This window comes from Macrobrachium nipponense, chromosome 15 (assembly GCF_015104395.2).
Source record: "Macrobrachium nipponense isolate FS-2020 chromosome 15, ASM1510439v2, whole genome shotgun sequence".
Lineage (NCBI taxonomy): Eukaryota > Metazoa > Arthropoda > Malacostraca > Decapoda > Palaemonidae > Macrobrachium > Macrobrachium nipponense.
This window is the reverse complement of record NC_087208.1, coordinates 35,607,523-35,630,675: the sequence shown is the minus strand read 5'-3', so window position 1 is coordinate 35,630,675 and position 23,153 is coordinate 35,607,523. Positions and strand designations below refer to the sequence as shown.

General features: G+C 34.5%; 12 non-coding genes across 12 annotated transcripts; 4 read left to right on the top strand and 8 right to left on the bottom strand.

Moving 5' to 3' along the window:
• Nucleotides 1-527: 527 nt before the first annotated feature.
• On the bottom strand, nucleotides 528-599 carry Trnap-ugg (transfer RNA proline (anticodon UGG)). Its single transcript has one exon. It is a non-coding gene; the product is annotated as a tRNA-Pro (tRNA).
• Nucleotides 600-1,248: 649 nt separating this feature from the next.
• Nucleotides 1,249-1,320, bottom strand: Trnap-agg (transfer RNA proline (anticodon AGG)). Its single transcript has one exon. It is a non-coding gene; the product is annotated as a tRNA-Pro (tRNA).
• An 832-nt stretch (nucleotides 1,321-2,152) lies between these two features.
• Trnap-ugg (transfer RNA proline (anticodon UGG)) lies at nucleotides 2,153-2,224 on the bottom strand. The gene has a single exon. It is a non-coding gene; the product is annotated as a tRNA-Pro (tRNA).
• A 649-nt stretch (nucleotides 2,225-2,873) lies between these two features.
• On the bottom strand, nucleotides 2,874-2,945 carry Trnap-agg (transfer RNA proline (anticodon AGG)). Its single transcript has one exon. It is a non-coding gene; the product is annotated as a tRNA-Pro (tRNA).
• Nucleotides 2,946-3,767: 822 nt separating this feature from the next.
• Trnap-ugg (transfer RNA proline (anticodon UGG)) lies at nucleotides 3,768-3,839 on the bottom strand. Its single transcript has one exon. It is a non-coding gene; the product is annotated as a tRNA-Pro (tRNA).
• A 999-nt stretch (nucleotides 3,840-4,838) lies between these two features.
• Trnap-agg (transfer RNA proline (anticodon AGG)) lies at nucleotides 4,839-4,910 on the bottom strand. The gene has a single exon. It is a non-coding gene; the product is annotated as a tRNA-Pro (tRNA).
• A 702-nt stretch (nucleotides 4,911-5,612) lies between these two features.
• Trnap-agg (transfer RNA proline (anticodon AGG)) lies at nucleotides 5,613-5,684 on the bottom strand. Its single transcript has one exon. It is a non-coding gene; the product is annotated as a tRNA-Pro (tRNA).
• Nucleotides 5,685-11,746: 6,062 nt separating this feature from the next.
• Trnap-agg (transfer RNA proline (anticodon AGG)) lies at nucleotides 11,747-11,818 on the bottom strand. Its single transcript has one exon. It is a non-coding gene; the product is annotated as a tRNA-Pro (tRNA).
• Nucleotides 11,819-19,440: 7,622 nt separating this feature from the next.
• Nucleotides 19,441-19,512, top strand: Trnap-ugg (transfer RNA proline (anticodon UGG)). The gene has a single exon. It is a non-coding gene; the product is annotated as a tRNA-Pro (tRNA).
• Nucleotides 19,513-19,792: 280 nt separating this feature from the next.
• Nucleotides 19,793-19,864, top strand: Trnap-ugg (transfer RNA proline (anticodon UGG)). Its single transcript has one exon. It is a non-coding gene; the product is annotated as a tRNA-Pro (tRNA).
• Nucleotides 19,865-20,163: 299 nt separating this feature from the next.
• Nucleotides 20,164-20,235, top strand: Trnap-ugg (transfer RNA proline (anticodon UGG)). The gene has a single exon. It is a non-coding gene; the product is annotated as a tRNA-Pro (tRNA).
• A 1,234-nt stretch (nucleotides 20,236-21,469) lies between these two features.
• On the top strand, nucleotides 21,470-21,541 carry Trnap-agg (transfer RNA proline (anticodon AGG)). Its single transcript has one exon. It is a non-coding gene; the product is annotated as a tRNA-Pro (tRNA).
• Nucleotides 21,542-23,153: the final 1,612 nt, after the last annotated feature.

The following is a 23,153-nucleotide window of genomic DNA, read 5'->3' as shown; positions in this document are numbered from 1 at the left end:
CTAGACTCTGGTACTCTAATGGACTGAAAAGTCTCTGCTAAACATTTACAAAATATTTTAAGAAAATAAATCTATTCCAATGAAAGGCCATATTTCAACATTTTTCCTGAGATGGAAATTTTAAAGCAATTTCACATACTGGTCTAACCTTTATAACTTATTATTATTAATTCATCCTCTTCAAAGATCACCATATACTTCAGTGTATATACACATCTATGGGCTATTCATGAACTGGTTTCATGATCTAATGGGTATGATTTTCAATTTGAATGCTAGAATCCCAATGGTTGAAATTTTTAAAATGGTCAGTCATAAAGATTTATCAAAATTTCACTTTCACACAGAAGCTGCTAGATAAACTTCAATACACATCTATATAATGAAAAATACAGAAGCTACATAGTGACACAATTGCCATTTGGATTTAGAATTCTGTATATAGTACATGACATGTGTACATGTGTTGTGTGTTGAAAGCATGACTACTCCAAACGCAACTAAATCATTTTATGGAAAGATCACATGGGCCTGACCGGGATTTGAACCCGGGACCTCTCGCACCCAAAGCGAGAATCATACCCCTAGACCATCAGGCCAGGATGAGAACATAAGATAATATATGGATACACCTCACAACATACCATTTCTATATCAAATATAGAAATACTGGATTTAGTACTTTTCAAACAGAATACATCCAGTGCATTATTTAAATTCAGATTAAGAAGGGTTAAAGTACTTAAATATTTCCATGAACTACATATAATAAAAATTTTCAATCAGTAAACGATATAATTAATTTCGAATATTATTATTTGGTTATCATGAAGGGCAAATGGATACTTGGACTGCCTACCCCTGTATTTCACAAATAATACATCTAACTTTTTTTTGTGCCCTGGGTATGATCTTCACTGTGAATGCTAGATTCCCAAGGTTTAAAAAGATAGTTAGGCACTTGGATTCATCTACATATATTCTTTTTAAACTGGAGCATACCACATGAACTAGAATGCATATCTTGATATATAAAAAAAAATCATGAATAGCGAAACTGAACTTCCCTTTGGGTTTAGAATTCGTGCTGCGGGAGACATGCATACAAACATACGTACATATATACATATATATCATATACATATATGCTGTATATATAAATTGCCATATATGTGTGTATGCACATGTGTGTATAGTCAGCATAAACAGTCAATGTGCAACTAAATCGATCTATAAATATAACAACATGGGCCTGACCGGGATTTGAACCCGGGACCTCTCGCACCCTAAGCGAAAATCATACCCCTAGACCATCAGGCCATGATGAGAAATACTACTTATTAAAATGGAAGACCCCTACATATGGCAATTCTATGATATCTAAAGAAATTATTTTACTCATAACCTTTTAAAGAGACAAAACTAAATTACATATATGACTAAATGTAGGTTAAGAAGTACAGTCTAAATTATATATAATGATGCACAGTCAAGGTGATGCATATGAACCACAGGCTACAGAATTTATTAAAAAGTTTATCCCAGGTTAACAATGGATGCTGTGTAAGCCTGCAACTGAACATGATCATACATTTGAACATCAAACACTGATTTCATATCTATACACTGGTACTCTTATGAACTGAAAAGTCTCTGCTACATATTTAAAACAGATTTTAAGAAAATAAATCTATTCCAATGAAAGGCAATATTTCAACATTTTTCTTCAGATGGAAATTTTAAAGCAATTTCACATACTAGTCTAACCTTTATAACTATTTATTAATTAACCCTCTTCAAAGATCACCAAATACTTCAGTGTATATACACATTTATGTGCTATTCATGAACTGGTTTCATGATCTAATGGGTATGATTTTCAATTTGAATGATAGAGTCCCAAGGATGCATTTTTAAATATGGTCAGGTATACAGATTTATCAAAATTTCATTTTCACACGGAAGCTGCCAGGTAAACTTCAATACACATCATTAAAATGAAAAATAAAACAACTACATAGTGACACAATTGCCATTTGGATTTAGAATTCTGTATGTATAGTACATGACATGTGTACATGTATATATGTGTTGTGTGTTGAAAGCATGACTAGTCCAAACGCAACTGAATCATTTCATGAAAAGATCACATGGGCCTGACCGGGATTTGAACCCGGGACCTCTCGCACCCAAAGCGAGAATCATACCCCTAGACCATCAGGCCAGGAAGAGAACACAAGATAATATATAGATATACCTCACAACATACCATTTCTATATTAAATATAGAAATATTGTATTAAGTACTTTTCAAACAGAATACATCCAGTGCATTATTCAAATTCAGATTAAGAAGGGTTAAAGTAATCAAATATTTCCATGAACTACATATAATGCAAATATTCAATCAGTAAACTATATAATTAATTTTGAATATTATTATTTGGTTATCATGAAGGGCAAATGGATACTTGGACTGCCTACCCCTGTATTTCACAAATAATACATCTAACTTTTTTTTGTGCCCTGGGTATGATCTTCACTGTGAATGCTAGATTCCCAAGGTTTAAAAAGATAGTTAGGCACTTGGATTCATCTACATATATTCTTTTTAAACTGGAGCATACCACATGAACTAGAATGCATATCTTGATATATAAAAAAAAATCATGAATAGCGAAACTGAACTTCCCTTTGGGTTTAGAATTCGTGCTGCGGGAGACATGCATACAAACATACGTACATATATACATATATATCATATACATATATGCTGTATATATAAATTACCATATATGTATGTATGCACATGTGTGTGTAGTAAGCATAAACAGTCAATGTGCAACCAAATCGATCTATAAAAATAACCACATGGGCCTGACCGGGATTTGAACCCGGGACCTCTCGCACCCTAAGCGAAAATCATACCCCTAGACCATCAGGCCGTGATGAGAAATACTATCTATTAGGAGGGAAGACCCTTACATATGGCAATTCAATGATATCTAAAGAAATTATTTTATTCATAACATTTTAAATAGAAAAAAATAAAAGTATATGACTGAATGTAGGTTAAGAAGTACAGTCTAAATTATATATAATGATGCACAGTCAAGGTGATGCATATGAAGCACAGGCTACAGAATTTATTAAAAAGTTTATCCCAGGTTGACAATGGATGCTGTGTAAGCCTGCAACTGAACATAATCATATATTCGAACATCAAACACTGATTTCATATCTAGACTCTGGTACTCTAATGGACTGAAAAGTCTCTGCTAAACATTTACAAAATATTTTAAGAAAATAAATCTATTCCAATGAAAGGCCATATTTCAACATTTTTCTTAAGATGGAAATTTTAAAGCAATTTCACATACTGGTCTAACCTTTATAACTATTTATTAATTCATCCTCTTCAAAGATCACTGAATACTTCAGTGTATATACACATCTATGGGCTATTTATGAACTGGTTTCATGATCTAATGTGTATGATTTTCAATTCGAATGCTAGAATCCCAAGGTTGAAATTATTAAAATGGCCAGGCATAAAAATTTATCAAAATTTCACTTTCACACGGAAGCTGCTAGATAAACTTCAATACACATCTAGTATATAATGAAAAATACAAAAGCTACATAGTGACACAATTGCCATTTGGATTTAGAATTCTGTATATAGTACATGACATGTGTACATGTGTTGTGTGTTGAAAGCATGACTACTCCAAACGCAACTAAATCATTTTATGAAAAGATCACATGGGCCTGACCGGGATTTGAACCCGGGACCTCTCGCACCCAAAGCGAGAATCATACCCCTAGACCATCAGGCCAGGATGAGAACATAAGATAATATATGGATACACCTCACCACACATCATTTCTATATTACTTATAGAAACACTGTATTTAGTACTTTTCAAACAGAATATATCCAGTGCATTACTTTAATTCAGATTAAGAAGGGCTAAAGTAATTAAATATTTCCATGAACTACATATAATAATGCATATATTTAATATTTGTATTTACTTTTGCACCAGCCTATTCAAAGCAAAATCAATCAGTAAACTATATAATTGATTTTGATTATTATTATTTGGTTATCAAGAAGGGCAAATGGATACTTGGACTGCCTATCCCTGTATTTTACAAAAAAAAAAAAAAAAAAAAATACATGCAACTGTTTTTTGTGATCTGGGGTATAATCTTCACTGTGAATGCTAGATTCCCTAGGTTTAAAACATAGTTAAGCACTTGGATTCATCTACATATCTTTTTTTTATACTATACTGAAGCATACCACATGAACTAGAACGCATATCTTTAATATAAAAAAAATCATGAATAGTGACAATGAACTTCCCTTTGAGTTTAGAATTCATGCTGCAGGAGACATGCATACATACATATATATATATATCATATACATATATGCTGTATATATAAAAGGGATTTTGACGTAGGAAAAATCTATTTCTGGGGGAAGACCTGTGTCGCCCTATGAAAAATCCCTGTTATTCATTTTTCCCAGTATAAATAGCTCTATTATATACCAGAGAAAAAGCTAACATAGTTATGCTGAGGTTACTACCCCCAGTGCGATCACCCAAAGGGTGTCGGTATAGTATTGGGGCGTTGTGTTACCACAAACCACAGGGCTTCTGCCATTTAGAAGATTCCCTTCAAAATCCCTCTCTTTTGGTGGGAGCCATCACAACGGAATCCCACTACTCGTCCCCGCTCGCCACTACTACTACTACCGAAGCGCCATCTTGCATTCCTGATTAGATCTATAAACTTGGATTAGTCATCTATAAAAACAACCAGATGGGCCTGACCGGGATTTGAACCCGGGACCTCTCGCACCCTAAGCGAAAATCATACCCCTAGACCATCAGGCCGTGATGAGAAATACTATTCATTGAAAGGGAAGACCCCTACATATCACAATTCTATGATATATAAAGAAATTATTTTGTTCAGAACCTTTCAAATAGAAAAAAATAAATTATATGAACGAATGTAAGTTAAGGATAGTCTAAATTATATATAATGATGCACAGTTAAGTTTATCCGAGGTTGACAATGGATGCTGTGTAAAGCCTGCAACTGAACATTATAATACATTTGAACATCAAACACTGATTTCATATTTATACACTGGTACTCTTACTCTCTGCTACACATTTAAAAAATATTTTTAAAAAATAAAACTATTCTAATGAAAGGCAATACTATTTCAAAAGCAATTTCGCATACTGGTCTAACCTTTATAACTATTTATTAATTCATCCTCTTCAAAGATCACCGAATATGATCTCATGGGTATGATTTTCAATTCGAATGCTAGAATCCCCAAGTTGAAATTTTAAGCGCAGATAGGCATACAGATTTATCTAAATTTCATTTTCACACGGAAGAATGCTAGATAAACTTCAATAAACATCATTAAAATGAAAAATTTAAAAAAACCTACATAGTGACACAATTGACATTTGGATTTAGTATTCTGTATATACATGACATGCATACATGTATTTTGTTGTGCGTCAAAAGCATGACTAGTCCAAATGCAACCAAATCATTTTATGAAAAGATCACATGGGCCTGACCGGGATTTGAACCCGGGACCTCTCGCACCCTAAGCGAGAATCATACCCCTAGACCATCAGGCCAGGATGAGAAAAGAAGATAATATATGGATACACCTCACTACACACCATTTCTATGATAAAAATAGAAATAGTGTATTTAGTACTTTTCAAACAGAATACATCCAGATTAAGAAGGGCTAAAGTAATTAAATATTTCCATGAACTACATATAATAAAGTATATATTTCATGTTTGTATTTACTTTTGCATCAGCCAATTCAAAGCAAAATCAATCAGTACACTATATAATTAATTTTGAATACAGTAGTACCTCGACATACGAAAGGCTCAACTTACGAAAAACTCGAGATACGAAAGCAAAAACGAAGAATTTTTTGGCTCTACATATGAAAATAGTTCAAGTTACTAAAGGTTGTTGCTGTAAAGTCCCGAGATTCACCCGGACCACAAAGAACAATTTTAAAACTCGTGCGCCGCCAACTGAGTAGATCCTGCTCTCCTATTGGTCAGCATCTACCCCTTGTGCTCTATTTATTCTATTGGAAAAAGGATGCTGTAAATTGTAAAACTTGTTCACGCAATACATTTAATAAAAAAAAACATTAGGTAAAGATAGAATAAAAAATAGAAATTAATGGTTATTATACTGTTTGGTAGTTTCAGTAGTTGAAGAGAGATAATGAAAATTTGATTACTGTACGTACTGTGTGCTAGGTGAAAGTGGTTGCTTGGTGATCGTTCAGTACTCATAAGTGCTGAACGTAAACAGAAGCTTGGAAGCTATTTTTTTTGTTTGATTGTTTATTATAGTTAATCGTTACTTAATAATTATTTGAAATGAGTACATGCAATACATTTAATTAAAAAAATTGTGAATTAGATATCATAAAATATAAAATAAATCAGACTGCTATCATCGAAGCCAACAAATACGTATTTTCTAGAATTCTTCTTTTGTTTTAATATTACGTATGTGTTTCAAGATTGCTGTCGGTAACTCAGTATCTCCATTAGGTAAAGATAGAATAAAGAATTTAAATGAATGGTTATTATACTGTTTGGTAGTTTCATTAGTTGAAGAGATATAATGAAAATTTATGGCTTACTGTGTGCTACGAAAAGTGATTGCTTTGCGATCATTCGGTACTCGTAAGTGCTGAATGTAAACAAAATGTGGGAAGGTTTTTTTTCTGTGTATTATACTAGTTAATGATTAATTAATAATTATTTGAAATGAGTACATACTGATTATTTATACATTTTATTGGCATATTCTAAGCTTTTAGCTTCTTAGGTTTAGATGTCAGAATCATAGACTAGGCTACAATAGCAACTGCTAACATAGGCTAGGCTTATTGCTAAGGGATATATGCTAAAGTCCTAATATATGCAGTAAAAATGGGGTTGAACATTACATGCAGTTGAATATTACTCATGTATGTACAGTATTTTGCCTTTTTTGGAGTTATATTTCTTCCGTCGGATCGGCGTCGTAACCCTAGAACATGTGTTGTAAGCCTGGAAATATAATTTACTGGGGTGTTTTTGTAGGGCTTGGAACAGATTAGGCATTTTACATGTAAAATGCATTTCAAGATAAGAAAAGCTCATGATACGAAGGCCACCTCGGAACGGATTAATTTCGTATGTCGAGGTACCACTGTATTATTATTTTGGTTATCAAGAAGAGCAAATGGATACTTGGACTGCCTATCCCTGTATTTTACAAAAAATACATGAAACTGTTTTTTGTGATCTGGGGTATGATCTTCACTGTGAATGCTAGATTCCCAAGGTTTAAAACATAGTTAAGCACTTGGATTCATCTACAAATATTTTTTTTATACTGAAGCATATCACATAAACTAGAACGCATATCTTTAATATAAAAAAAAATCATGAATAGTGACACTGAACTTCCCTTTGGGTCTAGAATTCATACTGCAGGAGATATGCATACATACATACATATATATCATATGCATACATACTGTATATATAAATTACCATATATGTATGTGTGTAGAAATCATAAAACAGTCAATGTGCAACCAAATCCATCTATAAAAATAACCACATGGGCCTGACAGGGATTTGAACCCGGGACCTCTCGCACCCTAAGCGAAAATCATACCCCTAGACCAGGGCTCTCCAAACTATGGCCCGCGGGCCACATCCGGCCCGCCACATAATTTCATCTGGCCCGGCAAACAAATCCCTGTGTGGTGGCCTTGAAAAAATAATTATCGCACGACTGGCATCAGAATGTGAATGGATTTGGAAATTGGCATTTTTTGCAGATATGACAGGTCATATGAATCAATTAACTCTGAAGTTGCAAGGCAAAACAAATTTGATCAGTGACTACTTTGTTCATGTCAAGGCATTCAGAACAAAACTTGCGCTACTTGAAGGCCAGGTGAAAGTTAAGAATTTTGCTCATTTTCCATGCTGTGAAAAATTTCATGCAGAAAGTAAAGTTGAATTTCCTTCTTCATTTGCAAATGAAATAATTTCAGAGTTGAAAAAACAGTTTCAGGAGCGATTTGCTGACCTTGATGCCAAAGCAAATGAAATCAGGCTCTTTCATAATCCATTTGACTGCAATGCTGAAAATCTTCCAACTCAATTTCAAATGGAAATTATTGATCTCCAGGCAGATGACAGACTGAAAGATAAGTATAGAGAAGGAAATCTGATTGAGTTTTATAAATGCCTGCAGCCAGATCAGTTTCCAAATTTGATAAAGTTTGCTCGTAGTTTTTTGTCCATTTTTGGTGCAACATACTTGTGTGAACAAACATTTTCCAAAATGAAGTATGTGAAATCTAACTATCGAGCAAATTTGTCCGATGATCATTTGAAATCAATTCTTACAATTGGCTCATCTAATCTGGAACCTGATTTCTATGAAATTTTGAAGTCAAAACGTCAGTATCATTCGTCACACTAATTTGGTTGCATAAAACTAAAGGCAGGAATCTATTTAGTTTACCCTGATTTTTTCCAACAAGATATGTTTTAATTTTTCCATGTTTATACTCTAATATTTGAGGAAATTAAATTACTGACACTGATTTTTTTTCCTTTGGCCCGCATAAATGTGGGAAATATATAATGTGGCCCTTACATTGAAAAGTTTGGAGACCCCTGCCCTAGACCATCAGGCCGTGATGAGAAATACTATTTATTAAAAGGGAAGACCCCTACATAGGCAATTCCATGATAACTAAAGAAATTATTTTATTCATAACCTTTCAAATAGAAAAAAATATGACTGAATGTAGGTTAAGAAGTACAGTGTAAATTATACATAATGATGCACAGTTAAGGTGATGCATATGAAGCACAGGCAACAGAATTTATTAAAAAGTTTATCCCAGGTTGACAATGGATGCTGTGTAAGCCTGCAACTGAACATAATCATACATTCGAACATCAAACACTGATTTCATTCCAATGAAAGGCAATATTTCAAAATTTTTCTTCAAATGGAAATTTTGAAGCAATTTTGCATGCTGGTCTAACCTTTATAACTATTTATTAATTCCTCCTCTTCAAAGATCACCAAATACTTCAGTGTATATACACATCTATGTGCTATTCATGAACTGGTTTCATGATCTAATGGGCATATTTTCAATTTGAATGCTAGAATCCCAAGATTGAATCTTTAAATACGGTCAGGTATACAGATTTATCAAAATTTCATTTTCACATGGAAGCTGCCAGATAAACTTCAATACACATCTTTAAAATGAAAAAAAAAAAAATACTACATATTAACACAATTGCCATTTGGATTTAGAATTCTGTATATAGTACATGACATGTGCACATGTATATATGTTGAAAGCATGACTAGTCCAAACGCAACTGAATCATTTTATGAAAAGATCACACGGGCCTGACCGGGATTTGAACCTGGCACCCCTCGCACCCAAATCGAGAATCATACCCCTAGACCATCAGGCTAGGATAAGAACATTAGATAATATACGGATACACCTCACAACATACCATTTCTATATCAAATAAATAAGAAATACCTTGGACTTTAGGTACTTTTCAAAACAGAAACTACAGCCAGTGCATTATTTAAATTCAGATTAAGAAATGGCCTAAAGTACTTAATATTCCCAATAGAAACTACATATAATGCAAATACTCAATCAGTAAACTATATAATTAATTTTGAATATTATTATTTGGTTATCATGAAGGGCAAATGGATACTTGGACAGCCTACCCCTGTATTTCACAAAAAATACATCTAACTTTTTTTTGTGCTCTGGGTATGATCTTCACAGTGAATGCTAGATTCCCAAGGTTTAAAACATAGTTAGGCACTTGGATTTATCTACACTTTTTTTAATACTGAAGCATACCAAATGAACTAGAATGCATATCTTGAATATAAAAAAAAAATCATGAATAGTGACACTGAACTTCCCTCTGGGTTTAGAATTCATTCTGCAGAAGACATGCATACATTATACCATATACATACATACTGTATATATATCTTACTATATATGTGTGCACGTGTGTGTAGAAAGCATAAACATCCATCTATGAAAATAATCACATGCGCCTGACCGGGATTTGAACCTTTGACCTCTCGCACCCTTAGTGAGAATCATACCCCTATACCATGAAAAGAGTCATTTATAACGAGATACGGCCCAACATGTACCATTTCTATGTTATATAAAGAAATCCGTGCACCTACTACCTCTAAAGAGAGCATGTAAAGTTTCTGACTTAAGAGCAGGATAAGAAGAGGGGCTACGTGACGAAATATTTACGTACAATAATGCATACACTATACATTTTAATTCACCTTATATTAAGATCAAAATCAAAGTCAAGCATCTGTAAAATGTCCATTATTTGTATGAAAACAGGGTTATGGAGCTTTTGTTTTTTACACAGAGCTTGCCGGACAAACTAGAATGAATATCCTTATGATTATAAAAAAAAAAATAGACACATTGAAATTTACTTTGTGTTTGGAATTCAAAATGCAAGGACATATACATATATTCATAATCATAGTAGTTTGGGGAAGTTTCTTCTCACTTCAGCCCTCTTCTCAGTCTGCTTCATATGCATTCTCTTTGAAAAGTTCTGTATACAAGGATTACTTTATATAACATAGAAATGCAATATGTTGGGGTGTCCCCATTCAACAAATGTCTATTCTCATCCTGGCCTGATGGTCCAGGGCAATGATTTTCAACCTTTTTCATACCGTGACCCCTTATGAGCAACTCAACATGACTGATGACCCTCTAAAATTTTTGATTCAATAATATATAAGGTTACTATATTTTCATAAACCAAAGACAGTACAAGAGGAATCAATATTCACTGTGACAGGTCCCAAACCTATCTACATGTTTTTATTTCTTCCACCTTCCAAATATGTTAGACATTTCTTCCTCTAACGGGTCACAAGTTAGGTTTTTTTTGCTCTGATGGGTCCCAAGTCTATGTGCAAACACGATTTTTCGCTGTAAATTGCCATATACACACAATCCCACTAAACACTGGGACATTGTTGGGTGACTGACTTCCAGTCCTGAACTTCTGGGACATTTTTCTGACTGACCAGGACACCCAGTATAAGGCCTCAAATCTGGAACAAAGGCCAAGCCGAACCAGAACATGTGGTAAACCTAATCATATGTAATATTCTAGTAAAAAAATAGTAATGGACTGTAATAAGTTTGCTACTTGCATTAAAAGATATTATTATGACTATTTCTGTTAAATAAGTTAAATTATAGACTGTGTTGGCCACATGATCAGGTGTTGCTTCATGAAATGGCAGTTGAAAAACACTAAAACATACCCTCGCTCAACAATGATTCCGCAAACCCCAGAAAAAAGGCTGGCATCCCCTCTGGGGTTCATGTACCCCAGGTTGAAAATCTCTTGCCTAGGGGTATGATTCTCGCTTAGGGTGCGAGAGGTCCCGGGTTCAAATCCTAGTCAGGCCCTTGGTTCTTTTTCATAAAATGATTTGTTTGCACATAGACTGCTTATGCATTATACACGCATACAAACACAAACAAACACACTATGTGCAAACAATCAAATTTTTTAAAAGAACCCAAGGGCCTGACTGGGATTTGAACCCGGGACCTCTCGCACCCTAAGCGAGAATCATACCCCTAGACCATCAGGCCAGGATGAGAATTAACATTTATTGAACAGACACACTGAAACACATAGCATTTCTATATTAAAAAATCTGTGTACCTACTACTTTTAGTAGACAGCACATAAAGTTTCTGCTTTAAAAGCAGGTTAAGAAGAGGGGTTATGTGATAAAATATTTTTTTCAAAATAATATATGACAATGAATATATGTACTACAATTTCTATGACACAGGGTTACTGAAGCATGCCAGATGAAATATAATAAACAGCCTTACAATGATACAAAAATCATAAAATGGCACACTGAATTTTACTTTGGCTTTGGAATCCACAATAAAAAAGAATGCATGTAAGACAAATAAATTACAATAATAACATAGACATTACTATAGATTATACCACATACCTGTGTCTTCATTCGTACTATACGTGCATCAAGCATAAGCAGTTGATATGTGCTAACATATTATTCTATGAAAACCATCACATGGGCCTGACTGGGATTTGAACCCGGGACCTCTCGCACATTAAGCGAGAATCATACCCCTAGACCATCAGGCCAAGATGAGAATAACAATTTATTAAACGGAGACGCACCAACATATAGCATTTCTATGTTATATCAAGAAATCCTGATATATAGCGCTTTCCAAAGAGAATGCATATGAAGCAGACAGGGAAGAGGGCTAAAGTGAGACGTTTTCCCCCAATTACATATGATTATGAAAATATTTCACATTTACCCCATTTGAAGATTCTAAATAAATTCTCTATTACTTGTGTTAATACTGGGTTAAATATATGAAAAAAATTCATATCACATACATTAATATATATTCATCAGTATGAATGTTATCCATTTGACTATCAAGATCGGTAAATAGCTACATCATCTGTGTACATCTGCATTTAATCATAACAGGCACAGGTTCGAATCCAGTGTTATAGATGCATTTATCAATAATGATTAATATACTATCTATATCTATCTATATATACTATACATACTATGTAGATAGATACATATGTAGACACAAGTGTGTGTATAGATATATATATATATATATATATATATATATATATATATATAAATATATATATATATATATTTACATATATTATTGTTGTTTATATCGGCGGCAAACCTTCTGTCAAGCAAATTTATTAATTCACTAATAAATACACATACATGCACACATAATATATTCATATACATTTACATACATATAAATATCAATCATAATGGACACATTTTCGTTGCAGTGATAACTTTCATGATCAAATATTCAAATACAATTTTCGGCCATAAGTCCCAAGAAGGGCTGTTCAAAATGCGAGACGTTTACAGACGCATACGTGAGTTCGCACGAACTACTACGTACCAGTAATAGCCTATAAATATCTAGATAATTGCTGACTTGTCTAAGTGTCAGCTAAAACGAAATAGAAACGAAATATTGTTTTACTGCAGTAGCTCCTTGCTTTGAAATTAAATTCTCTCTCTCTCTCTCTCTCTCTCTCTCTCTCTCTTCTCTCTCTCTCGTGCGTGGTTGTCTCCAAACACCTGGTGAGCTGCAAATGAAGGAGAGCAGAAAAATTGTATAAACCAATATCCATAAGCAACCGGCAGGAGGCCAAAGACTTTCAAAAGGTTTTCGTTTTTTTTAAAGAAATTATTTATCTTAATCGCGTGTGAAGTTCACAGCGATTATTCTTCTACAAAGAGAAGAATCATTTCCCATTCGTACTTCCATGATCTACATCATAAATATTCATTAACTATGACCAAAATAAATGGAATTGTAAAAAACACGAAATAATTTAATTAATTTTGACTTTAAACAATACTCACAATAATTACAAAACATATACACATGAGCATGAACCCTATAAATACTCGCAATTACCTAGCCAAAGTTAAAACGTTTGGCAAAGATAAACACAGCTCGAAATGTAACATGTGACCAAAAATCAGAAAATATTGGTATGGCGGGCGTTAGTAAGTTATCAAATATCTATGATCCACGAGAAAGGAACTACCATTGTTCCTTTTTATTTTATTTCTTTTTTCTATTAACAGGTTAAATGTTTGATTTCCACCCAATTTCTCATCACAAAATCGGGACTTTGGCACATTTCTTGGACGCTGCCTTTATTAAAAGGATTATAGATTCTCAATCTAAATATTTGTCTGAGAAGTGAACAACCATTACTAGAGTAAGCTGCAATAAGTTTCAGAATGGTTTACCAGTTAGAGGTTTCCCAAACATCTATACGTACAAAAGGACACTAAACAAAGTTCGCTGGCGAATTGGATATGACCACATACGACTTTCTACAATACCGGGTAAATTTTGTGCAAATCACCACACTGGCAATTCTATTGTCTTTCCAGTTGAATATGGAGTGATTTAGATAAAATTTAAATTCGTGATTCCATATTCTGTGCCAAGAATTTTTGGCTCGAACGTTTTATTCGAATGCATCCCTAAAAATTGCACGATTTAAAATCAAGTTACAACTCCATCTCCACAGGAATAATTCTGTAGAAAATTACTAAAACGGAGAGAAACAATATTGCTGGTACTGAACTCCGAGTTTAAAACGAAAATTTGAAAACCAAAAACGAATTCCTGAATATGCCATTTAATCTTTCTTGTTAATCTCCACAAAAAGTTTGTAAGTCTTGCAAGTGACAAAGTTGACAGATATGGTGGTGGGTAAAAAAAGTGCTTATAGAAATCATATGGAGTGTATTTAGTGCCACATTCAGAAAACTATGACTCGAAAACCAATAAAAACCAAACAATGCTGCAAAACTGTTCAGAAAAAATATGCGTATTTCGAAACAGCAACGCCATCTTGGGAGTATACTGTGCTGTACCATCATCATCTTCATACTACTGTAAATTATGTGCTTCTATACATAAATATTTAACAAATAAATCGATGGATAACAACAGATTTTTTTTAAATCACTGCACTGGTGGAGAAATTAACAAATAAGTTTTCATTTGTTTTGACACAAATAGATATCTACGTGCATAGAACGTTTCTGAGAGAAAAACTGAAATCTCAAAGATTTCAGTGAAAAAGGTGAATCGATATTGAGAAGGCGGTTGGAAAAGTTTGAAAGAAATGGCAGTATGAATGTAAAATCGTTATAATGTTTAAGAGCTAACAAGGGGTTCAGTGACACACTCACACACACACACACACACAAATCCAGTCACTTCTATTAAGCCAAAGACGTGTCTAACACCAAAAATGTCAACAGATATATATATAAATTAGTAAAAAGTTAAAAGCGTTTCGTCTTATTCATATATATATATTCTTGATCTTCACTTATAATTCCAGAGAGAGAGATGAAACCTACATAAATAAATGAAGCCACTAACTACCCATTGTACGGATATACTGCCAAGAGGAGGAAGAATGAATGGCAACACCTGTTAATTCAGCAGTTTAGACAAGAATGAGAACAAACAAAAGAGAAATTAACCCGCCAGTTTTTGTAAGTGACTCACGCGACAAGCTTGTTTGCCATCTGCTGTATGTTAGTTGGCAGCTGTATATCACTGCCCTTGAACAAGACAAAACAGGTGCTTATATATTTTGTGAGACTTATTTATCGTGGCATTTATTTCAGTTCTCTTCCTCATCGTGTATTATATGTCATTTAATAAATGAAGCAATAAAGGAAGCGATATGTTTTTCAATAGCTTCTCACTAAATCACCCTTCTTCTTCCGTCTATATTTGTAGACTCTCCAATAAAAGTGACTTAAGATTAAACATACTTCTTACTTACCACAGCCATTATACTTTGTACTTTGTCCAATTTACTACGAAACGCCTTTCACACCAGACATTTACATAAATAGAACTCGCAAAACTATATACGAATCAAAATTTGATTCAAGTCTCCGGTGATTCGAAATCACATTATTATGTAAAAAAACATGATAAATATATTAAGTGAATAAACGAACGTAACGTCGATTTCATTTGAAAGAGTGGTTGGCTGCTCATAGAACAAGAAAAAATGCGCCCAAAGCTTCTTCGGCGCACTCGAGTTTTCTGTACAGCGTATAATCAAAGCCACTGAAAATAGATAAAATCTTTCGGTAGTCTCGGTGTAATGCTGCATGAGTCGCGGCCCGTGAAACTTTAACCAATGCCCGGTGGCGGCCTGTCCTTTATCGTTGCCAGACGCATGATTATGGATAACCTTGGCTTTTAATAAAATAAAAACTGCCCAGGATAGAGGGCTGCAATTTGGTATGCTTGATGATTGGATTGTGGATGATCAACATAACAATTTGCATCCCTCTGGCCTCGGTAGTTTTTAAGATCTGAGGGCGGTCAGAAAAAGCGCGGACGGACGGACAAAGCCATCTCAATACTTTTCTTTTTCAGATACAAAAGACGAGATTTAAGTGAAAAAGTAACGGAAAAACATCAGTACCTTCAACCATGCGATAAAAAAATTAAGTAAAACTCCAATTACATGAAAATTCGCACTTAAAATATTCGTTGGCCAACTTTGCAGAGACATAAGTATTCATGAACTTCCTTCGAAGCAAGAAACGCGATGAAATCTTGCTCGCGTCATCAGCGTCAACAATTTTGCAAAAAAAAGAAAAAAAAAAATTCCATCGCCTCTAGATAACATGCACATATCTTTATCAGCAGTTTTGTGACGGTCTTCGCAAAATTAATCTACGCAACGCCGCTGCCTCCTTATCAGCAGCACTGTGACAATCTCAGAAAAATGATTTCATCCAGTATCTCGATTTCATTATCATGTCTTTGTTAAGGATGTAAGTAGTGAAACGAACACGACAATCTTATTCCTTTCCAGTATAGAATTCTAAATCACCAAGCACTTCTATGATTGATGGAATTTTTGTTTAATTCTGAATACGTAAAATGTAGCTCGTCGGGTTTTCCTGCAAATTAAGTTAAGTATATCTTAGTTTTACCGGACCACTGAGCTGATAAACAGCTCTCCTAGGGCTGGCCCGAAGGATTACTAGGTATTTTTACGTCCCTATAGGAACCACTCGGTCACCTAGCAACGGGACCTACAGTTTATTGTGGGATCCGAACCACATTATATCGAGAAATGAATTTCTATAACCAGAAATAATTTCTTCTGATTCCGCGTTGGCCGAGCTCAGAATCGAACTTGGGACCACCGGAGCCGAGAGCGAAAACCACTCGTCCAACGAGGAATTTCCTGCAAATAAAACAAGACTTGTTCAAAGAGTTTAAGCATCCTTCCTTTTCCCTTCTCATGGGAGAATATACGTACATTTCGAACGTCCGTTGATCCGTTTGTACTGTCACCCTATGTTTCCAGGACTTCTTAAGATGTATTACAAAATTGTAGGAGGAACTACTTAGGCTTCACACATACGAGTAGTGCTTCAGTTTTACCCAATGGTAAATCTGCACACACGCGCGTGCTAACACACATACACACATACATACATGGAAATATACATGCATAGAAACATATACATAAATATATTTATATACATATATGTGTTTGTATTCTCAACCTAGACTCTCTCTCTCTCTCTCTCTCTCTCTCTCTCTCTCTCTCTCTCTCTCTCTCTCTGTAAGAGTCTTGAACACAGCGGAATTAGATTTCCGAGGCAAGTGTGGCTATGTAGAACAGATCGGCCATTATATCGGTGTACTCTGCATCACGATTCCTTTCCTCCTCTTGTTTCCTGATCTTAAGACTTCCCATGTGTTTGTTTAATAACAATCTATGATGCTCTAATAAGCATGATTCTCTCTCTCGGGGGGTCGCGATGGACTACGGAAAAAATAAGGGTCATGAATATCCGTCGAATAGGGAAGTTGGGGAGCAAAACTGGATAACGAAAACGTAGAGAATCTAACACAAAGTACTAGTTCATTCTAGTAGGAGCAGCCACTCAACTCCACACAACCACACTTGCAGCGGTAATCTAATTCTACAGTAGTCAACGAGCCGAGAGAGAGAGAGAGAGAGAGAAGACGAGAGAGAGAGAGAGAGAGATGAGAGAGAGAGAAGAGAGAGAATTACCTTAGCTTTAAAAATACACACACACACACACACACACACACACACACACACACATATATATATATATAATAAATATAATTAATATATCTATATTATATATATATAATATACTATATATATATATATATATATCTATCTTTTCTATTTATATATAGAATATATATTAAGCTATATATATATCTATATATACATATATTATATATAATATATATAATATGTATCTATAGTATCTATCTTAGTATATATATTATATTATATATTATATATAAATATCTCTATATATATATAATAACAATTATATATCTTTATATATATATATATATATATATATTCATATATATATATATGCGTGTTTTCACCGCCAAAAAAAAGGAAGCTATACAAAGATGAAATTTACTCTGAGAAGGGAAATTGTAATTAGATTTGTTTTTTTAATATTACTTTTTCCTCATCAGTTTCTGAGGCAATCTTCATTTTTTACATTAAGTCCTCTGCATTCAAATTCATCCTGCGTTGGTTGCTATAGGAGCAAGAGCCCGTGCTAGTAAGTGGTTGACTGAATTCAAAACAAAGACAGGATCACTTTCTTTGTCAAGGAAACATTCAACATGCATTAAATGTCAATAAGATCGATTCTACAATGTCTGATGGTCTGAGGGTATGATTCTGGAGTTCAGAACTGTCAAGTTTAAAGAATAAAAGTTCCTCATGGTTTGCATCATTCGTCAAGAAGAGAATATATAACCTATCATATGGGTTAAAATGCATTTCCTTACTACAGTAGAAGAGGCCCCGTTTATCCTAATAAATCTATTCATCCTATCAGTTCCACTACCATAAGTCAGCATCACAACTTACCAGGCAATACAATAAATATGAAGGCTATAATAGACTTCATATTTCCAATCATTGTCATTAAACAAAAGTTGCTCATCTTATTGGATTTTGCACTTGAAAGCTTTCTCTAGATACATGCATACCAGGCACAGCTTTTCCCATTTCAACTGATCCAAACCCAATGTTCCTCGTCTAACTCTCACTCCTCTTCCTTGGCCAGTCCTGCTTCTCTCTTACTTTCTCAACCAAAATGCTACCACATATCTTACTATTCGTCCCTATTATAAGCTACTATCTTTGATGATGTTGTAAAAGAGCTTGCCATTTATCTGAAAATAAAGGAATACAAGAATGTCTATCTTCCAAGCTCAATTATTAATCCGGGAAAAATTTTATGAAATGTTTAGGGATGGTCATACATTTAGCCGACAACAAGTTTCTCTATTATTAACTCGTGTGTACAATTGGCATTTTAATACTGGTCATTTTTATCCATTGTTGAATTTTTTAGCACCACTAATAAAACAACATCTGCGAGTTACATCACTACCAAGTCGCTCATCTAGATTATCTTGGGCCCCTTACAACTCTTTCGTCCAAGGTCGTAAACAGTAAGAAAAACCATGTAAATCAATAACACTACACATTTATGCAGCCTTGATCAAGATGTAAACTTGGTAGAGTTGTTGTTATGAGTTTTACAGTGCTAGTTGCAGTTTTTGACAGTGGCCTGATGGTCTAGGGGTATGATTCTCGCTTTGGGTGCGAGAGGTCCCGGGTTCAAATCCCGGTCAGGCCCAAACTCTAATAATTTTCTGTTTAATAAATTACTATAATCAAATTCGACCGGTTCTAACTGCAGATCACAGTAAAGAGTTCACAACAACATCTGCAAGTTACATCACTACCAAGTGGCTCATTTATTTTGGGAATCTTACAACTCTCTTCCAAGGTTGTAAACAGTAAGAACAACAATGTTATTCAATAACACTACACATTTTATGCAGACTTGATCAAGATGTAAATTTGGCACAGTTGCTGTTGCCACTTTCACAGTTCTAGCTGTACAATTGTCAAGTGGCCTGATGGTCTAGGGGTATGATTCTCGCTTTGGGTGCGAGAGGTCCCGGGTTCAAATCCCGGTCAGGCCCAAACTAGTCATTTTCTGTTTATTCAATTATTATCATCTAACTCAACTGGTTCTAACTGCAGATCATAGTAAAGAGGACAGAACATCAGACATTTACATCACTCCCAAGTCGCTCATCGAGATTATTTTGGGCCCCTTACAACTCTTTCTTCAGGTCACCCATCAGCTTCCAAGGTCGTCAACAGTAAGAAAAACCATGTTAATCAATAGCGCTATACATTTATGTAGTCTTGAACAACATGTAACCTTGGCAAGTTGCTGTTATCACATTTTACAGTACTAACTGCTCAATTAAACAGTGGCCTGATGGTCTAGGGGTATGATTCTCGCTTTGGGTGCGAGAGGTCCCGGGTTCAAATCCCGGTCAGGCCCGTAATCTAACAATTTTCTGTTTAATAAATTAGTGTCATCTAATTCAAATCCTCTAATCGCAGATAACAGGAGAGGACACAAATGTCATAACTAACATTGCGTCAAGTGGTGCTCGTACACATGGTAAAATTCATATGCGACGCTGTGTAGAGAGAGGTATTTTCCCAAGTATCTTATGTATTATATGCTGCATACGCCAGAATGAAAGTCTGCCCTTCACACACTAACAGATAATGAAGATTTTCACTTTTTGCTTTTACTACATTGAAGCCAGTCCCAGTTTTGTGTACCCTTACTTGGTGATTGATTCATAAATTTCACTTCTAGATTTTAATTTACTTTAATTTATAGGTTTTGTAAGCTTCTTCACTGAATAATAAAACCGAGACGTCTTTGGTTTCTCAAGTGGAATTGATCTCTGCAATTTAAAGGCTGAAAATTTCTTTGTATGCCGAGGAAAGTGATTTATCCCAAGATCCTTCAAAGAACTGAAATTTTATATTTTAAAAAGGGCAAATGACAATTTCTAGGACCGTATGCTTTCCAGCTTAACTATCACCTATGACATTCAAAATCATAATACAATCATCCAATAAGGAATGTCAACACAAGTCTATGTCAAAATTCTTCACTTTTACTTTTAGTTGTTAAAATCCGGTCGTCAAGCTTCACTGTCAAACTTTTATTACCAAGATGTTTATTGATGCGGAATGACTTTAAGACTACTTCATAAAATTCCGAGAGTTGACATTTGGGTCAACATTTTATGAATTCTTCCCAGAGTCAACATTTGAGTTCATTCCTATCAGATTTGTGAGTAAACATTTACGTTCTTGTTAGTTTTAATGAGCAGTTATGTGAAAAATCTTATCAGCTCTTCAATATTTCAGCTGGCTACAAATTTCCCTTTATCACACTCATGTTTTAACGTTGTGTCAAACATTTAATTACAAACATAAAACAAGTGACAAAATATATACACAAGTAATAACTGTACCTACAGTACTTTTGTAACAAATGAAACTTTGAGATTCATTTTTTCGCTTTAAAATACTTTCCAAAACCCATTTTCACCTTGAAAGCTGTAAACAACATAAACAATGTCAGCCAGCTACATGATGTTCTAAAAAATGCCAATTTGATAGGTTCCACTAACTAATATCACAACCAGTCTTAACAAGACCATATTCAACTGCCTTCAATGTTCCGATGTAGGATTTTCGATACTTTCGCCGGCCTGATGGTCTAGGGGTATGATTCTCGCTTAGGGTGCGAGAGGTCCCGGGTTCAAATCCCGGTCAGGCCCTGGGAGAAATTGTTTTATCAGTAATGGACTTCAATAAACCACAAATCGGAGAGAAGAGATAGGGGAAAAAAGTAGCTTTCAGAAAACAGTCACAATTAACGAATCATTGCCCTGAAATCTGAGAGTATATATATATATATATATATATATACACACCTCACAGTTTGAAATGGCTCACATGTACCTAGATACACTCAAGAATCAAACAATTATTGCCTTGAAATCTGAGGGAATATATATATATATATATATATATATAGATAGGTACACAGTAGTATATCTCACACCGTTTGAAACGGCTCATGTTCCTAAATACCAACAAAGATGAAACAAAGTAGCAACTGGTGAGAAAAGCACCAGGTGCGCAAGTTCTCCCATCAGATTACTTCATAATCCTCGGGGCTTCAATTACCCTAACTGTCAATTTATTTATGAAGTCGCTGACTCCTATATATTATAAGCTCTGGCCATTTCTGGTGAAGAAGATAGAAGAGAAAACGAGAGAGAAAAAAAAAACGATTAGAGCAGTTCGTAGTGAGCTCCAGATTAAAATAACAACTATAACGTTGAGCTGAGAGGTAATGAAATGGAGATATTAATTTCTCTGTCGAAATATTATTACCCTATTGAAACATGGTTACTAAATACACACTCGTTTACTTTGGATTGATATCAAGAAGCGCACTTGTGGAATTCGATTAAGTACACTCATTCTAGTTCTACACGAGTGCCCATTTAATTATCCACATTCACTATCTAGAAATAGAGTGCCGATTTAAAACTGATAACTAGTACTTTTAATATACGTGTAAAAAGGTTCAGACCACTAATTTCCCCTCGTTAGTCTGAACAACTTGTACCAATCATTCAGTTTCTATGTTGTCATAAGTAAATTACAAGCCAAAAAATTTATAACAACTTTGATCTATTCCGAAATTACACTTCTGAAACCACCAGTAGTGAATCGTCATTCTTTCAAAATCTGAGGCGACTACCTTTAAAAAATTGAAAAAGCCCTGATAATTTACGTTCCTAAACTTCAAGGATTCAACTCAGGTCACTGGAGAATGTAAAGTGCTTCAATTTTCAACTCAGGTCACTGGAGAATGTAAAGTGTTTCAATTTTCAACTCAGGTCACTGGAGAATGTAAAGTGTTTCAATTTTCAACTCAGGTCACTGGAGAATGTAAAGTGTTTCAATTTTCAACTCAGGTCACTGGAAGAATGAAAGGTGTTTCAATTTTCAAAATCAGGTCATGGAGAATGTTAAAGTGATTCCAAATTTTTCAAACTCAGGTCACTGGAGAATGTAAAGTTCTTCAATTTTCATGTACGGCAAAAAGTCGCTCTTTATATTATGTAGAGTAACTAATGATTTAACAGCATCAAACGCTGCTTTTATTACATCTTCGTGTAATAAAAGCGGCAGATATCGCAGAAATTTTACCAAGCTGAGAGAATTAGCTCTAATAAGTAAAGCTTCCCTTGAAAAACCGTACAAACTGCTTATTATGCAAGATCAGCAATAGCTGTTCATTCTAGACTGCAGCAAGAAGGCTTAATCTGAAGTCCTCAAACCCTATTTTGTTATTAAATCATAATTACTAACTAT